Below are 16,587 nucleotides of genomic sequence, written 5' to 3'. Positions count from 1 at the left end.
TCATGTGTCCCTGTACAGCACACAGCATCAGCTTGGTGGACAGGCTGAAGATCTATGGCCCCAGGCAGACCTGAGACCCCAGGACTCAGGGAAGGAAATGGCAAAACACCCCCAGTGCATGGTCTAGTGTGGCACTGTGTGCACCCTGGGCCCTGCCCCTGACTGAACCTCTACGTTCTCATCTGTGAAACAGGCGTCAAAGGCTGTCCAGACTGCTGACGCACTGGACATGGGGTGTGCACGGAGGAAGAAAAACAGGAAAGCCCAGCCTCTGCCTTGGAACAGCTTCCGATGGCACAACCCTCTCTACTCTGCAGCATGCCCCTCCCTCTGAGCCCATACTTCCCAGCCTGCAAGGGGCTCCAGCCAGGGCATTATGGGTGGGGGTCCCACTGGTTGAAAGCCCAAGCTGCTGCCTCTCAAGCACTCCTGCAGTGCCGCCTACTGGCGGCAGGGAGCCACAGTGTGGCCCGGCACCAGTCCTGGGTGGCTCCCCAGACCCAGGGCCAAGCCCCAGAATGGGTTCAGACAATAGGTTGGGCGCAGGCTGCCAGGGCCAGGAATCTGGCCCCCAGTTTCCAGAGTCAGGAAAGACTCTTCCGGCTCCTCTCCTCTCTCTCACCCATTCACATGCACATGAGTACAGCAAAGGTTTGGCGCCAGGTGGTGGCTCCATCTCAAACTTACTCTTGGAAGTGGACAGGTGCTGGAGAGCTGGATGCTGAGCCCTGGTGACCTGTCCAGCTCTCCACCTCCCCTCCCCTAGCCCCTTCCCTTTGTAGGCCCCAGAGTTGAGGCATCTCTTGCATAAAGAAGGGTCCAGGTGAGGCAAAGTGTCCTCCTGTGGGTCTTGTGAGCCATGACACACAGGCTCCCACTGGGTGGGCCAGCCAATCCTACAGACACTCAGAGGAAGGGGTGAGTAGGCTGAGCTCCAGTCCACAGAGTGACCCTCAGTAGGACGTTCTGAGACAGTGAGCAGGCTGCAGAGCATGGAAAAAAAATAGTGTAGACTTCGACTACCACTCAAGTTGGTGCATTTCTTTTTCACGGAGCTGCTCAATCTCTCTGCCTCTGATCTTTTCTGACCCCTCTGCCTGAACCCCCGTTACTCCCTGCATCCTCACCTGCTCCACAAGCCCCCTCAGACCCGGGTGACAGTGGCCACCCCCTCCATTGGGGGCCTGAAGGAGTCTTGCTCCTTCATCCTGTTCTTCAGGAGCCTGGTGTAATTCTCTAGAAAAGCTAACTCTAGCTGAAAACAACAGTGTGAAAGTAACATTTCACCTAAAAAGATACAGACATTTGAGCCAAGCTCCAACCTCCAGGACTCAGCCATACCTGGACACTCTGTGAAGTCTGTTCCCACTCCTTCCTTCCTTTCAGCCACTTACTTCCTCAACTCAGCCCCAGCAAGAGAGTTTTCCCCTTATCTGGAATTCCTCTTGGAGGTGAAAAATCCCAGATTTCACTCCCTGGTGCAGGCATAACTTTTCACTGCCTTCTTTTCACCGGCACTGAGACTTGCCGGTTACTCAGGTCACTAGTTGGTGCATAAGCCTCTCTTGCCAGCTGGTCTTCCAGAGAGCCACCTCATCTACCTCCTGGAAGGCCAGGAGGTGCCTCCTACTTCTGTAAACAACCTGTTGTATAGGTGAGAAAACAGAACCCTTGGAGCAGGCAAGACAAAGCCCTATTTAACACAGTTCCTTTGTCTGGTTCCTGTGTCTATCTGTGTTTTCTCTTCTGGCTCCTCTCCTCTCTCTCACCCATTCACATGCACATGAGTACAAAACATGCTATATGACAATGTGACTTTAAAGTCTGTTGGCTTAGCCATGCTCACAGACACATGATAGTTGATAGATAGATGATAGATGGATAGATAGATGGATGGATAGATGATAGATGGATGATGGATGGATAGATGGATAGATAGAGGATAGGTGATAGATGGCTGGATAGATGGCTGGATAGATGGCTGGATAGATGGATGATAGATGGATGGATAGATGATAGATGGATGATGGATGGATGGATAGATGGATGGATCAATGATAGATGGATGATAGATGGGTAGATAGTTGATAGATGGATGGATGGATGATAGATGGGTGGAGAGAGATCATTGGCGGCTGAGCCAGGCCTGAGCCAGTAGGGCAGGAATGGGGACAGATGTAAGGGCCCCACAAGTGCCTGTACTCACCCTCAATAAACAGGGTGTTGGGCCTGAGTGCTGACAGCTCCCTTTTCCCCGAGATGAGGGCCCAGGAGGAGGAAGAGGAGGCACTTTGGTGCCTCTTTTGTGGCTGACAGCTGCTGGGGCCTGAACAAAATAAATGTTGTTCTGTTGGTTCTGTGGATGCCCCATGCTGCCCCCACATACCCACCTGCAAGGAAGAGTGTCTCCTCCTGCCCCCTCCACCCCTGTCTCCCTCTCCTCCTCTTTACAGAATTAACTCTCCTTTGTTAGCCTCTCCCTGCTTCACTCACCTTCCTAAACTCTTCCCCAACCCTTCTCAATTTGCAAGAGAGACAAAATAAAGAACACAGTAAAGTAAATCTTGGACACTAGTACTCATACCACGTGCTGCTAGCAACTCTTGAGGAGGTGGATGTCTCTGAAATTGAGTACTGGTGGGATTGTAGCAGGATTTGCCTGGTCCTGTGGTTTGGGTCACCTGCCTGATATGCGGCCCCACCATGGGGCTTTCTCGGGGCTCTGGCACAGGAGGAAAGTGCTGGGGCAGCCAGGGCCCCAGCCCTGCAGAGGCTTCATGGTCTCTGAGGGGGTGCAAGGCTGCCCTGAGCTCCTCTGTCAGGGCCTTCTCATCTCTCCTGGGACTGGACATCCCTCGAGGGAGCGTGGAGCAGTTGGCGCCTGAAGCAGACACAGGAGACCCCTCCCCATTCTCTCCCTGTGTTCACAAGGGGTGGGAGGCTCCAAGGGTGCAGATGTTCTCTTGTACTTCTGTTTCTTTCTTCCAGGCAAGCATGTGAGGTCTCTGAAACCCTCATCTCCCACTTCCCCAGCCCTCACTGACTTTGTCCCTTCCAGGCTCCGATCCTTTGTCTTCCTGCAACTTCACCCAGATCCCTCCTCCTCATCCTGCCTATCACCCTTCATGGTCTTACGAAAGATAGACCCCGCCAGAAGCCAGTCCTAAACCACAGGCTGCTCCCCTGATGCCCAGGAAAATCTGACTCCAGGCAGCGTGGCTCAGTCCTGCCTGCTTGATGTGGCACAAGGAAACAAGTCTCCAGTTGACCCCTCTTGTGGGAATCACTGAGTCAGGGCCAGGATCTTCCATAAATGGGCTGTGTGACCTGGGAGAGCCCTTCTGTCTCCATAACATGCCCTCAGCCGCTGACCTAGGGCTTTTCTATCCAAAGCCTTGAGCTTCTTTTACTCTCCACAGAGAGTCCTGGATGGAAGCATTCCAAATATACCCCAAACCTTCGCTGGGTGGGTCAGAGGAGGCTGCCCTGGGGCAGGCCCCCCAGGAGCACCCAGCCCTCCCCAGCTGCCAGCCAGCCCAGGGAAAGAGGTCTGAGTGGAACCCGCTGGGAGCGTGCCCTGGGCTGTCGTGAACACATTCTGGGTGCCTCTGACCAGGGTGGCTCTGTGGGGAACGAGGTTGGGCTTTACTTGTAAAGTTGCTATTGTCATTTTAGAAATTAATTCTTTAATTAACATTAAAGTAGAAAAAAGTAGTAAAATTACAGTTCTTTGGTGTAAAGTTCTGTGAATTCAACACAGTTATAGATTTATGTAATAACATTTTGGGTACAAAACAGCTACCTCACCTCAAAAATTATTTTTATATTCATACCTCCCCCCACCTAACCCTTGGCAACCATCCCTAAAGTGTTCTACCTACAGATGGACTCACACAGTGTTGGACCTTTGAGACTGGCTCCAGCCACTGGTCCCGACTCTGAGATCCTCCAAGCTGTTGGGGTGTACCAACAGCTCACCCCTTGTATTGGGGGCAAGCACCCCGTTGTGTGGGTGTGCCCCTGTTGGGTTATGCACTTGCCCGATTGAAGGGTATTTGGGTTGTTACTAGTTCTGGTGATTATTGAATACACTTGCCACGTACGTCTGTGTACAGATCTCTGTGTGAATGTAAGTTTTCACTTTTCTTGGGTCAACATGCAGAAGTGTGACTGCTGAGTGCCATGTAGTGCCGTGCTATCTGCGAAGGTGGCGGGACACTTTGCATTCTCCCCAGTCTGCATGAGAGCTCTGGCGCCGTGTTCCTGCTGGCACTCAGTGCCCTTGTCCGTGGGCTCCTGCAGCCACAGGGGTGGGTGGTCACCGGAAGCGTCTTCCACATGCTCCTTCACCAAGACATCTCCTCAAGGCCTTGTCCAAGTTTTTAATTGGGTGATTTGTCTTTTTACTGTTGGTTTCTGAGAGCTCCTTTTGTATTCTGGATACAATTCCTTTGTCAGATACGTTATTTGGAAATATTTTCTCCTAGTCTATGTCCTGTGTTTCCATTCTCTTCATGTTGTGTTTTGTAAAGTTTGTAATTTTGATGAAATCCAATTTGCGACTTCTTTCTTTTATGGGTTGTGCTTCTGTTGTCACAGCTAGGAACTCTGCCTAACCCAAGTTCATGAAGATTTTCTGTTTTCTTCTAAAGGCTTTATCATTTTACATTTAAATCTCTGATCCATCTTGCCCCAATTCTTATGTAAAGTGTGAGGTTTAAGTCAAGGTTCATTTTTTGCATGTTGATGTCCAGTTTTTTTTAATCTCATCATTGAGAAATACAGACATTGGTTATGGCTTCCCCTTTTTAAAAAACCTCCAGTGGCAGTCCAGGTGCTCTAGACAAGAGTCCTCACCTGCAAGGTGGAGCTCCCCTCTTCCACGAGCTCCCCTCTCTGCTCAGGGGAGACCCCAGCCTGTGTCTTGTGTGGGGCCCACCCTCTTCAAACTCTGGTTTCTGCACGACTGGCCTCTGCCCTGCTGCCCGCTGCCAGTCTCTCTCACTAGGATCTAACCCATGAGGCAAGGGACGCCTGCGTTTTGCTTTCACAAACACTGTTGCACGAGGGTTAGTGAGCACTTCCCAGCATCTAAGGCAAGGGGAGTGTGCAGGGTGGACTGAGGGAGTCTGCGGCCCCACTGCCAGGCTGCATCCTGACTGAGGGGGAGGGGAAAGGGTGGGCCAGCCAGGGGCCGACTGGGATCCCATCCATATTTTTGGTAGGTTATTTTTGCCAGAGCTGGCGTGGGATTGGAGGGGCAAGGTGGGAGGAAGGGGGTCAGTAGGGCAAGCACAGAGGATGAGGTCATGGGCGGGAGAAAGGAGGCGCAAGATGAGGGTGACCTGAAGGGGCAGGAGGCTAACAACCCTCTGTGGGGGCGAAGGGTCAGCGTGTGACCACAGCAGAGGCACAGGGAGTGGCCTCAAGAGGCTCTGTCTGCGCCCCTCCCTTTTTCTCCATCTCTGTCTTCTTCTCCATCCTCCCTTGGCCCACTGCTCTGGTCTGCTCTGTTCTCCTCTCCAGGCCAGCTTCCAGACTCCATTTGGGGCAGCAGAAACCACTCTGCCTCTCTGTCTCCCTTGTGAACTGGAACAACGGGCACCCCAAACCTTAGAAGTCAGCAGCGCCTCCCATGGGACCGCAGGCTCTCGCCATGAGGTGGGTGCTGGACCGGGGCAGGAGGGTGGTGGACTCAGGCCCAGGGCAGCTCCGTCCGCCTCACTCAACTGGAGCTCCCTCCTGGAGGGAGAGCTGGTTCAGCTGCATGAATGATGGCTCCATTACACTGTGTTTCAGAGGGATGTTGAGGGGTTGGCGAGCCCGGGCTTCAGACCTTACACATCTTCTCCGGGTCTGTGTGCCACAGAAACACATCAGAGGTCAGTTGGGCGGGGGGCTGGCTTTGTCTACAAGGTCCAGAAACCCAGCGGAAAACACCAGAGGCCACATCAGTGAAAATTAATTTGTGTCAGTGACATTTCTGAGTGACACAAGCCACAAATTTCCTGCATCTGCTTTTAAAGTCAAGAACCTGAAACTGAATAAACCCCAGCAAAGGAAAACAGCCTGTTCCCTGCTGCAGCAGTGAGAAGGGGAACAAGGAAGGGAGAGGTGGAGGGGAGAGAGGCTGAGCAAGCCCCTCTGGGAATTGGGGCCAGTGGTGGTTCCTGAGGGACCCCAGGCTTTTCCCCATCACAACCCTGCCTGGGGCACTGCTCCTCTTGTCCAGATGGGCTTGTCCTGACCTGGACTGGTGCTGCTTCTTGCTGCTTCCATGGCACCTGTTTAGCCGATGGCATTTCTGGATGTCCCCGGTTGCTCCAGTGTGGTGCCTGATTTTGGGGTACACCCACTGGATCTCGGCTGTGTGGGCAGTGTGGATGTCCTCCCACTGGGTCCCCCATGTGCCCGCCTCCCCAACTTGTGCCACCTCACAACCACATGTTGGTTTTTAATTGATTCTTTTTTTTTTTTTTCTGGGATAGGCAAAATTATAAGAACAGAAAACAGAAGAGTGGTTGCCAGGGGTTGATGAGGGGAAGTTTTAAGGTCATGAAATTGTTTTGTGTGGTTCTATGGTGGAGGTACAAGACTCCACACACTTGTGAAACCCCAAAGGACACCTCAAAGAGTGACCCTGGCTATGTGAACAAGACCAAGAGCAGCTGAGGTGTGGGGGGGTCCTGGGCTGAATGGGACCTGGGGTATTGGGCGGAGGACCCACTGCCACGGAGAGAACCGACACAAAAGAGCTGACCTGGGCAACTTTGCAAAACACCTCTACACTAACACTGAACTCTAGTGGGTAAATTTATTTCCCACAGGTTACGGTTTGGCAGCTCTGAACCACTTCACATATATGTGAAGATCTCACAAGTAAACACACTGTAGAGAACAGGAGCGGGCTTCTCACAGCTGGACAAGGTTTCGGGTAAGTGTGGGGAGAAGGCCAGAAGGAACACTTTGGCACTCAACTATAATTGGTCACGTCAGTATGGACTCGTGCTTTCCTCACAGAGAGGCCGAGAGATAAAAAGTCAATGTCCACATGCGTGCACATGTGGGTTAGTACACATACCCAAATTTCCTAGCTTTGCCCTCTGAGAGGCCTGGAAGCACAAAACACCCCACTGGCAACAAGCATACTTTATGCCCAGATCTTAGTTTCTAAACAGCACCTTCAAAAAAAGGAATCAGGTTCCTTGGAGAAATGCCTGATACTAGGGCTGAGGCAGAGAAAATGCAAGATGAGCCTGGAGCATCTAGCAGGCCTAGAAAGTAAGGAAATGCTAAAAAATAATAATAAAAAAATTTAAAAGTACTGGGCTATAACCCAAAGAATAAAATAAATTTATTTTATTTGTACCGCTACAAATAAATGGTTGAACAAATAGAAACTAGGAGAAAGGGGCTAATCTTCCTTATAGACAGATCCCAAATAATAAATGTTGAAGGAAACAAAAAATGTAGAGGGGAAATAGAAATCCTGTAGAGTAGAGTAGCATTGTAGAGGGGAAACAGAAAATCACCATCAGATCCCCACAGTAATAATGCTATAGATCCACAAAGGAATGCTAAAATTAGTTTGCAAAACGTTAGGAGAAACCAGATAGTTGCATAGTCTCAAAGTATCTCCCCTAAATATCATTAATTTATGTAGAAGGTTTTTAAAAATTTTTTTTAAAGATTTTATCTATTTATTTGAGAGAGAGCCCATGAGCAGGGGGAGTGGCAGAGGGAGAGGGAGAAGCAGGCTCCCCGCTGAGCAGGGAGCCCTACACGGGGCTCGATCCCAGGACCCCGAGATCATGACCCGAGCCAAAGTCAGATGCTTAACCAACTGAGCCACCCTGATGCTCCTTCTTCTAGGGGCCAGAGCCCAGTCACTGCTGCCCATTTGTGTGTGGGCTGCACTTCATGACTGGCTTCTAATGGACAGAACGTGAACAGAAGAGTGGCTTCACAGTGGGGAACCACGCGACAAAGGTCAGCATCGCTGTGGCAAGTCGTGATAGTACCACATGTCCCGACGTGATGTGATGAGAAAGGCACTTCACCTCTGTGGTATTCTTCCCCAAATCCATAATCCCAATCAAAACATGAGAAAACATCAGGTATTTCCACAAAATACCTGAACAGTTCTCTTCAAGGTGTCAAAGGTTGAAAACCCAAGAAAGAATGAGAGACTGTCACAGATTGAAGGCGGAATGGATGTGAGGGCTCCAGGCAACATTGTGTTCTATGCTTTTCAGCATCACTGTGTGGAGGGTTGTGTGTGCAGGTGTGAGTGTGTGCAGGTGTGTGCTCATGTGTGTGTATAAGTTGGGCATGTGGGCAGGCCTGAGTGTGCCTATGATTTGTGTGTGTGTGAATTTGTGTGCATGAGCGTGTCTATGATTTGTGTGTGAACGTGTGTGCATATGTGTATGATTCGTGTGTGTGCATGCAAGCATGTGGGGTGTGTGTACAGTGTGTATATGATTTGTATGTGCAAGTGCACTAGGAGATTTCCAATCATTAGCATGTGTGGCAGCCAGACTTTTAAGGATAATGTAGAATCAAAGCCCTTAATAATTCCAATAATCCACCAATTTCACTTTATGAATACTAAACCCTCCTCGCCCTAGTGACCAGTTTAGCAGGTTAGGAAGTGCCCTGGTTGTGCTTTCCTGTGGAATTGTGTGCCGTGGGCATAGATCATTTGTCAGAGTGCCTCCAGCTGCAGTGACCAATTCCCAGCCCACCCTGGGCAGATGGGGGTCCTCTCTGGGCTGGTAAGAAGAGGTCCCTGAGGGGTCTTGAGGGTGCTGCCCCCTTTCTCACCTGCTAAGCATTGCCTCAGAACCATAGCCCTTCCACTATGTTACTGAGGGCCACAGGCCTTCCTGCAAAACCCTTGGGAACAGATGCATTTTGGAATTCAGAATGTTTCTTGAGTTTGGAGGAAGGAGGAAAGGATGGCTGTTAGAGCCCAGAGTCCTTCCCAATGTGTGGACACTAGAGGGTCAGTTTTTTTCCCCACACCCCCAGGTCTCCTTCAGCACATCGTCTGCAAATCATGCTCCATGGCCACATAAGCACCCTGCTCTCCTCTGGAGCGCATCTGAGGCTCTGCCGAGGGCCTTTAGAACACCACCCGTGCAGCTGGCCCTGACCACGCCCCCTCCCAGCTCAGCACCATGAGGCCCCCTCCCCACCCATCCCTGCCCTGCAGGGATGCCCTTCCTCCACCCTGTGGAGGCAGCTGGGGAAGTTGACAACAGCCTTCCACTTAGGGCCCCTGCCCCAGGGTGCAGGCACACTAGCCCTTGGGAGCAACCCAGGAGTGACCTGGGCACACTCACGCCCTTGTGTGCCTGCAGCAGCCCATCATCCGAGAGTGAAAGGGTGGTTTTGTTTTAACCAAGTGCCTGCATGAGGTACTCTGAGGAGCACCCAGGCGTCTGGGAGGTGTCTGCCCTCCCAGGGGTCCCATCTGGTGGGCCTCAGCAGCAACAAGCCCAGCTGAGCCATAGGCGGATCTGCAGGACAGCCACTGCTGACAGGAGTTTAGTGCTGACCGTGCTCATGTTTCCACATAAGAAAACTGAGGTGAAGGTCAGTTGGTCTCAGCTCCAGACTCGCCTGCTGCCAAGGCCCTGGCTGCCTCTATACTGCCTGAACTGACCTGGCTCAGCTTTGAATGGGGGTTGAGCAAAGGCAGGGATAGAGAGGGTGCCAGGACCCCGGGCTGCCAAGCTGGGTGGGATGGCCAATCCCACCTGCCACTGGAAGGTAGATCGGCCCAGGCGTTCTGGAGAGCAAGTCAGCAACGCACTGCAAGGGAGTCAGAAACGCCTACCCTTCGATGGAGCACCCCCATTTCTGGGGCTTTATCTGAAGGATTCTAATGTGTATGGAAAGAGTTAGGCAGAGGTATTTCCTTTAGCATTATTTACAATAAAGAAAAAGTTGGGCACAATGACTTCGTTTATGTGAAGTGAAAGGACTATTAAATAAGTCATGGCATACCCCGGTACCGTGTCCTGCTCCAAGGCAATCCAACACTGCACACAGAGATTCAGGAATGTGCAGGCAGCCCGGGCTGTCTGTCTGAGCCTGGGCTTCATCCCCTGTAAGACGGGAGCAGGCGAGATCAGCTCAGTGAAGGGCCTGGCACCAGGCACAGGGTGGGTGCTAGTGAAGGAGCAGGCATCATTGACCCTCACTCCATGAAGATGCGTGGGAGGGCCGCACACACCTGCACATGACACCTGTTCTCACCAAGAACGCACAGAGCAAATCAGAGGGAACATTCCCATCGGTTAATGGAGAGCAGCTGCCTCTGGTAGCAAGTGAGGAGCAATTCTGTCGCTTGAGCGGGCACACGTGTGCACCTGTGTGTGTTGTGCACGTGTGTGCATGTGCTCACATGTGAGAATGTTGCATGCATGTGCATGTGTGCTCGTGTGTGTGTGGGCTTTCTTCCCTCATATAAAATGTCTTTCTGACCAGGGTCATGGTCACCATGCTTAGAAGCCACTGCTCTGTGCAACCTGATCCTGCTTCCCTCACGCTTACCAAATTCCTGGTTCTTCTCAGCTCGTGTCCCACTTGGAGAAGTAGTGCTGACATCTGGCTGGCAGTGAGGTTCTCCAGCCAGGGCCTTCAGAGCTCCCTGCTCCTGCAGTGGCTGAGCCTGGCCTTGGTGGGCATGAGCAGGGGGCCTGCTCCAGATGGGGCTAAGGACAAACACATCTCCAAATCTTTAGAATGGCCTTTTCCTGTAAAATAGTTTAATAGTGAAACACCACATCAGAAAACAACAGTTGCTGGTGGGAAGCTTTTGGAGGGAGGTGCCCCTCTACAAGGCTCCGCCTTGTCCCTGGGCGTCTGCCCAGGGAAGGAGTCTTCCTGGGAGTTGCATCTCATCCTGCAGACGCGGAATGCCAGCACCTGTGTGACCACATGTCTCATCCCCTGCTCCTTTGAGGGCTCCCTGCTGTTTGGCCCTCTCTGTGGGCTCTACACAGACACGGCCTTTACATACCCCCCAACTAACCTCATGAATTCTAGAGAGAGGTGGACTCTTCTCTTTTCAAACAATCTACATTACTGAACACTGTACATTTTCTACTTTTAATTGTAGTAATGGCATGATCTCATGTCTTTATTTGGAACTGATATTTTAATGGAAAAACAGATGTTGCAGCATTTTCTTCACAGGCCAACTCACTACCACTTTGTGGGCCTCTACCTTTCCTGGGGTTTGTACCACTAGATGTCGGAGTCTGGGGATGACTGAAACGCACCTTCCACTTGGCCACTAGTTGTGTCTCTGCAAGCAGGTGGTGCCAGTGGGGAAGAGTAGCCGCTGCTGCTCCCTGGCCCTCTTTCACGTCTGCCAGGTGATCTGCTGGCTGGCTCGTTGGCTGCCCAGAGCTGCGGCGTTGGTATGGCCCCGGGGTGGCTGCACGCACCCTTTTGTTTCCTTTTGTCTTCTCCCCTTGTGCGACTGGTTTCTGTACCTCTGCGTTACGTCACATGTGGAGTGGGTCAGTGGGCTTGTGTTTGTGTGTGCACGTGTCTGAGAGCTACGGCCAGAGATGGGGAGGGCGGGAGAGGGCAGCCCTGTCCTTGCCTGTGCAAACATGAACTCTAGGCTGCTCTGCTTCCATCCTTGGGAGGCTGTTTGCCGTTAGCCGACCTCATTACTGATTGGGAAGCTGGAAACTGTCCCAAGGGAGCCCCTCTGTAGCTTCAGGTGCCCTTTTCTGTGGCTCGCTGAGCTGCCCTCGGTCCTCCCTACGGAACGCGGGAGGAGAGAACCGCTGCCCCCTCCTGAGCCAGACCTGAGGCTGGTGTGAAAGGGTGCCCCAGACCCCTTGTGCGCCTTTCTCACCCGCTTCCCCACAGTGGTTTTCCTTTGAACTCTCTCCCAGAACGGTTAAACCACACTCTGAACAGAAAACTGTTTTGAAAACTGCTTTGCACTTGCATCTGACAGAGCCCTTCTTGGGGGTCACCTCCACTTTCGAGTGGGCAAGGAAAGTTCAGCGGCCGGCTGTACTGGCCCGTGAAGACTGTGGGCCCCTGGGAAGCAAAGATTCTCTACTCATCATTCACTGAGCAAGGTTCCTTAGGAGTACACTAGGGGGTGCTGACTTAAAAGGGCAAGTCCCTTCTTTCTTACGGACATTTAAGGACTATTCCCTTGTCTTTTCATTGCTGAGTACCTCAGGGCAACTTAAGTTAGTAAAGTGCCGTGTTCGTTAACTCAAATAGCACTGTTACTAGCTCCTACTGTGGGCTGCGATTAGACATCCCCCGAGAATTCTGACCGCTGCATGCGCCTGGCAACTGCTCTGAGCCCACAGACTTTCCAGCTTCAGGGAGGAGCTTTGACACTTTCTAAGCTGTCAGCAGCTACTGTCCCTGCTTTGTAAATATAGATAATCAGGCTGGCTTCGTCATCCTCAGCCGCAGGACTCCCTTATTAACCTGCAGTAGGAGGAATACATCTTTCTACCGTCTATTAGGTCTGGAGTTTTTGACACCTACGTTTTAGGTCTGAGTGTGTTACAAGGTCCAGCGGGTATCCAGACCCTCATTCTAAAAGTTGGTATATACACAAGTCACCACAAATGTGCTTATATCATGATCCCTAATGATTAGTCTGCATTCTTTTCTTGTGAGAGCAGGTTAGCTGGGTGGGCCAGGGTGTTAAGTGCTCTTGCATCCCCTGACCGTTGCCCAATAGACTGCTGAGATTGGAGGCTTGGGACGTTCACAAGACCTAACAATGCCTGTGCTAAGAGGCCTCAAGAGAAGAGCAGCCTTTTGCCTTAGCACACGTCAGTACCCACGAGTTCCCTATTTCTGCACCAGAGGTGGGAGATCTGACCCTCCACTTATTTTTTCCACAGGACTTGTACCGAGAGGTGATATTTCCACATTTGCCTCAAGTTCAAAAAGCACACCTGGCATCTAAGGACTTTGCCTGATGCCACCCCAAGGAAGTCCTACACCCTGCTGCCACAGGAGGGTGTCTGTCCGTGGGCGTCAGCCCTTTGTTTCAAGGTTCGTGCATGTGTCTGTGGCCCTCTTGGGGCCAGACACACCCCTGGAGTGCCAGTCACTGAAAGCCGCAAGCAGACAGGGGTCTGACTGCTCTCGGGCGCTGCCGGGCACTCACAGCGCTCTCCCTCCCAGCCCTTGGTAAGGAAATTATTCACTGAACACCTGCTGGAACGTGCAAGAAAGACTTTATTCAAGACCTTGGCAATAGTGGGGAGAGACTGAATTCAAGCCCGGAAATAACAAGGAGCAGTGGGGATTCACACCCCATGGACAGGAGAGGGTGGGAATGGAGAAATAGGGAGAGGGGCTTGGTTAGGGTCAGGGTGGGGGATTCCTTGCTAAGACCGCTCAGCAGACCGAGAATGTGGCCTAGGCAAGAAGAGGGTGCGAGAGAGCCTGACCAGAGTATGGCCCTTGGCCTGAGAGGGCACCCTTGTCCCCCACACAGTGGCCTGTTTTATAGGTAGTTAAATGGAGGTAAATAATTAAAGAGGTAACTAATTTTGTCAAAAACAGACCTCTGTATTTTGGAGCCAAAATATAATATGAAGACAGAGTTTAGAATAAAGAGGACTGAGAGCTTCGTTGCTTTGCCAGGCAAGGGAGGCTGCAGTGAGCTCTGGCCTTCAAAAACCTGCACCAGCCGCACCCCCCCCCCCCCCCCCCCCCGGCCCCGGGGAAGGGGCTGGGGGCTTTCCAGGGAGATACAGGAATTCATTAGTTGTTTTCAGGGTGGTACCAGGTTCCTGAAACAAAAGGCTAGGGAGGGAGGAGGGGAGGTTTGTGGAAAGGGCAAAAAAGGTTACTTTAAAATCGAGCTTGTTGAAGGGATAGTGCAGCCATTTGGAATTTTGTTCGACTTTATGCTTTTAAGCTTTTTTTTTTTTTCAGTGCCTTTTTTCCCCTAAGACAGGTCATGGAACCTGCCACAGAGGACATGCCGTGGCCCATGGACCCAGAGCCTTCTGGGTGTGTGGCTTGGTGCCTCAGTCTCTCTGACTTCCTCCATCCCGAGACCTGTCTCCCCATCTCTGACCTCTGCTCTGCTACTTTTGGGGGCTGTGAGCTGCTGTCTTCTATTCCCCCTTCTCTGCCATGGCCTTCTCATCTGCCCCCCTTCCTGTTCCAGCACAAAGCTTCCGCCTGAGTCCCCCTCTGCCCTGACTGACCACAGCCCAGAACAGATCTATTGGTTAGGTTGTGTGGCCTGTTTCTAAAGGACACAAGCTTCATGCTTTATCTCTTCTTCTTTCTTTCTTTTTTTTTTTTTTTAAGATTTTTGTTTATTTATTTGACGGAGAGAGACAGCGAGAGGGAACACAATCAGGGGGAGTGGGAGAGGGAGAAGCAGGCTTCCCGCTGAGCAGGGAGCCCGATGCGGGGCTCGATCCCAGGGCCCTGGGATCATGACCTGAGCTGAAGGCAGACGCTCAACGACTGAGCCATGGAGGCGCCCCTCTCTTCTTCTTTCTTAACAGGAAAATCCAGACAACAAATTAATTTGTCCTTTGTGGATTATGTCCTGCTGGAATCTCTCCACAAGAAAAGTGTTCCTGGAGGAGGCTGAGCCCTGCAAGGCCGCTGCAGACAGAAGCTCTCAGATACCAGGTAGGGGACAGTTACCTGGAGGCCACACCTCAGAGGAAAGGCCCCCCACAGCGATGGCCTGTGAACCCCTTAACCCCTAACCCTAACCCCCTTACAGGCCAGAAGCAAAGCTGGAACTGCACCTCCAGGATCAAGCCAGTTTTTCCTGCTTGTCCTGTTTGGGTGGCCCAGGAGGCAGAAACTCAATATGCTAGAGCAGGGAGGGCCGGGGAGGGTCCAAGGGGAGAAGGGAGACAGCAGACCCCAGACCAAACCATTCTCAGAGGCCCTCAGGGGCAGAGACGCAGGGGTGGGGTGGGCAGACAAGAGGAGGGAGGACAAGCCTCAAGCAGGACAGCCTAGCTCTGGGCTCTAAATGCTTCCTCACAGGGTCTCAGGACCCCCTGTCCTGGCTCCTCCTCAGTCTCCTGTACTGGAGATACCTACTCCCCCACTTTTGGATGTTGGGGTGTCCTCAGGCTCACCACCTGAGGACAGCCCAACATGGGTGGTCTCCCTCACCCCCAGCTCCTCTCCCAGGACATCCAAAACAGAGCCCTCCAGCCACCCCTGAAATCTCTGTTTTCCAGATGCTTAGGGCAAAATCCCGGCATCATCTCAACTCAGCTCTTTCTCAGGAGCCCCACACCCGCCCCTGATTTCCTGATGGCCCCACGGTTGCCACACATTCCAAACCCACCACCGCCCTCTGCTGGTGGAAGCCACTTCACCAGGACCCGCCTTACTCTAGTCTCCCAACAGCCTCTGCGGTCTTCCTGCCTGCCCAGTTTTGTTCTTTACCAAACAGCCAAAAAGATTATTTTGGAAAAGACAGGTCATCACGCTGCTGTCTCCTATCTCATTTCTAATGAAACCCGAAGACTTCACGGTGCTTCACCATTTGTAGTGACCCTTTGTCCTCTTCAATCTCACTGTCCTCCAGATACTCTGGGCTCTGGCTCCCTTCAAACATGCACCCCTACCTCAGGACCTTTGTACATCCTGTTCATCTGCTGGAAAGCTTTTCCCCCAAGCTCGTGTATAGCTGGCCCTCACTTCATTCACACCTCTGGTCACGTCTCATTTTCTTTTAAAATTTTTTATTATTTTATTATTTATTATTTATTTATTATTTTATTTTTTTCTTAACATATAATGTATTATTTGTTTCAGGGGTACAGGTCTGTGACTCATCAGCCTTACACAATTCACGGTGCTCACCATAGCACATACCCTTCCCACTGTCCATCACCCATCCACCCCATCCCGCCCACACCGCTCCACTCCAGCAACCCTGTTTGTTTACTGAGATTAAGAGTCTCTTCTGGTTTCATCTTATTTCATTTTTCCCTCCCTTCCCCTATGATCCTCTGTCTTATTTCTCAAATTTCTCATATCAGTGAGATCATATGATAATTAGACAATTATCAATCTCTGATTGACTTATTTCGCTTAGCATAATACCCTCCAGTTCCAGCCATGTCGTTGCAAATGGCAAGATTTCGGTTTTTTTGATGGCTGCATAATATTCCATAGTGTGTGTGTGTGTGTGTGTGTGTGTGTGTGTGTGTGTGTGTGTGTGTGTATCTCACATCTTCTTTATCCATTTATCTGTTGACGGACATCTTGGCTCTTTCCATAGTTTGGCTATTATGGACATTGCTGCTATAAACATTGGGGTGCACATACCCCTTCAGATCACTACATTTGTATCTTTGGGGTAAATACCCAGTAGTGCAATTGCTGTGTCATAGGTTAGCTCTATTTTTTTGAGGAACCTCCATACTGTTTTCCAGAGTGGCTGCACCAGCTTGCATTCCCACCAACAGTGTAGGAGGGTTCCCCTTTCCCCGCATCCTCGCCAACGTCTGTCATTTCCTGACTTGTTAATTTTAGCCATTCTGACTGGTGTGAGGTGGTATCTCACTGAGGTTTTGA

At 51.4% G+C, this 16,587-nt stretch overlaps 1 protein-coding gene across 7 annotated transcripts in view; it reads left to right on the top strand.

Annotated features, from left to right (window-relative positions):
* The first annotated feature begins 5,151 nt into the window (after window positions 1-5,151).
* LOC114216236 (uncharacterized) overlaps window positions 5,152-16,587 on the top strand; it is a 39,897-nt gene continuing 28,461 nt past the window's right edge. For 5 of the 7 annotated variants that reach the window (XR_015769266.1, XR_015769265.1, XR_015769264.1 and 2 more), the window contains exons 1-5: window positions 5,486-5,661; window positions 6,828-6,934; window positions 7,873-7,989; window positions 12,909-13,200; window positions 14,541-14,670. The gene's annotated coding sequence lies outside the window, so the exon portion shown is untranslated. Of the gene's footprint in view, window positions 5,222-5,485; window positions 5,662-6,827; window positions 6,935-7,872; window positions 7,990-12,908; window positions 13,201-14,540; window positions 14,671-16,587 lie in introns of those variants that run through there. The other 2 variants (XM_088028072.1, XM_088028074.1) reach the window with 2 other exon arrangements.

This window comes from Eumetopias jubatus, unplaced genomic scaffold (assembly GCF_037043125.1).
Source record: "Eumetopias jubatus isolate StellerSeaLion01/CBP00866 unplaced genomic scaffold, mEumJub1_p1.0 scaffold_10, whole genome shotgun sequence".
NCBI classification, from domain to species: domain Eukaryota; kingdom Metazoa; phylum Chordata; class Mammalia; order Carnivora; family Otariidae; genus Eumetopias; species Eumetopias jubatus.
Note: the sequence above shows the minus strand (reverse complement) of the source record. Positions and strands in the feature narration are given on the sequence as shown.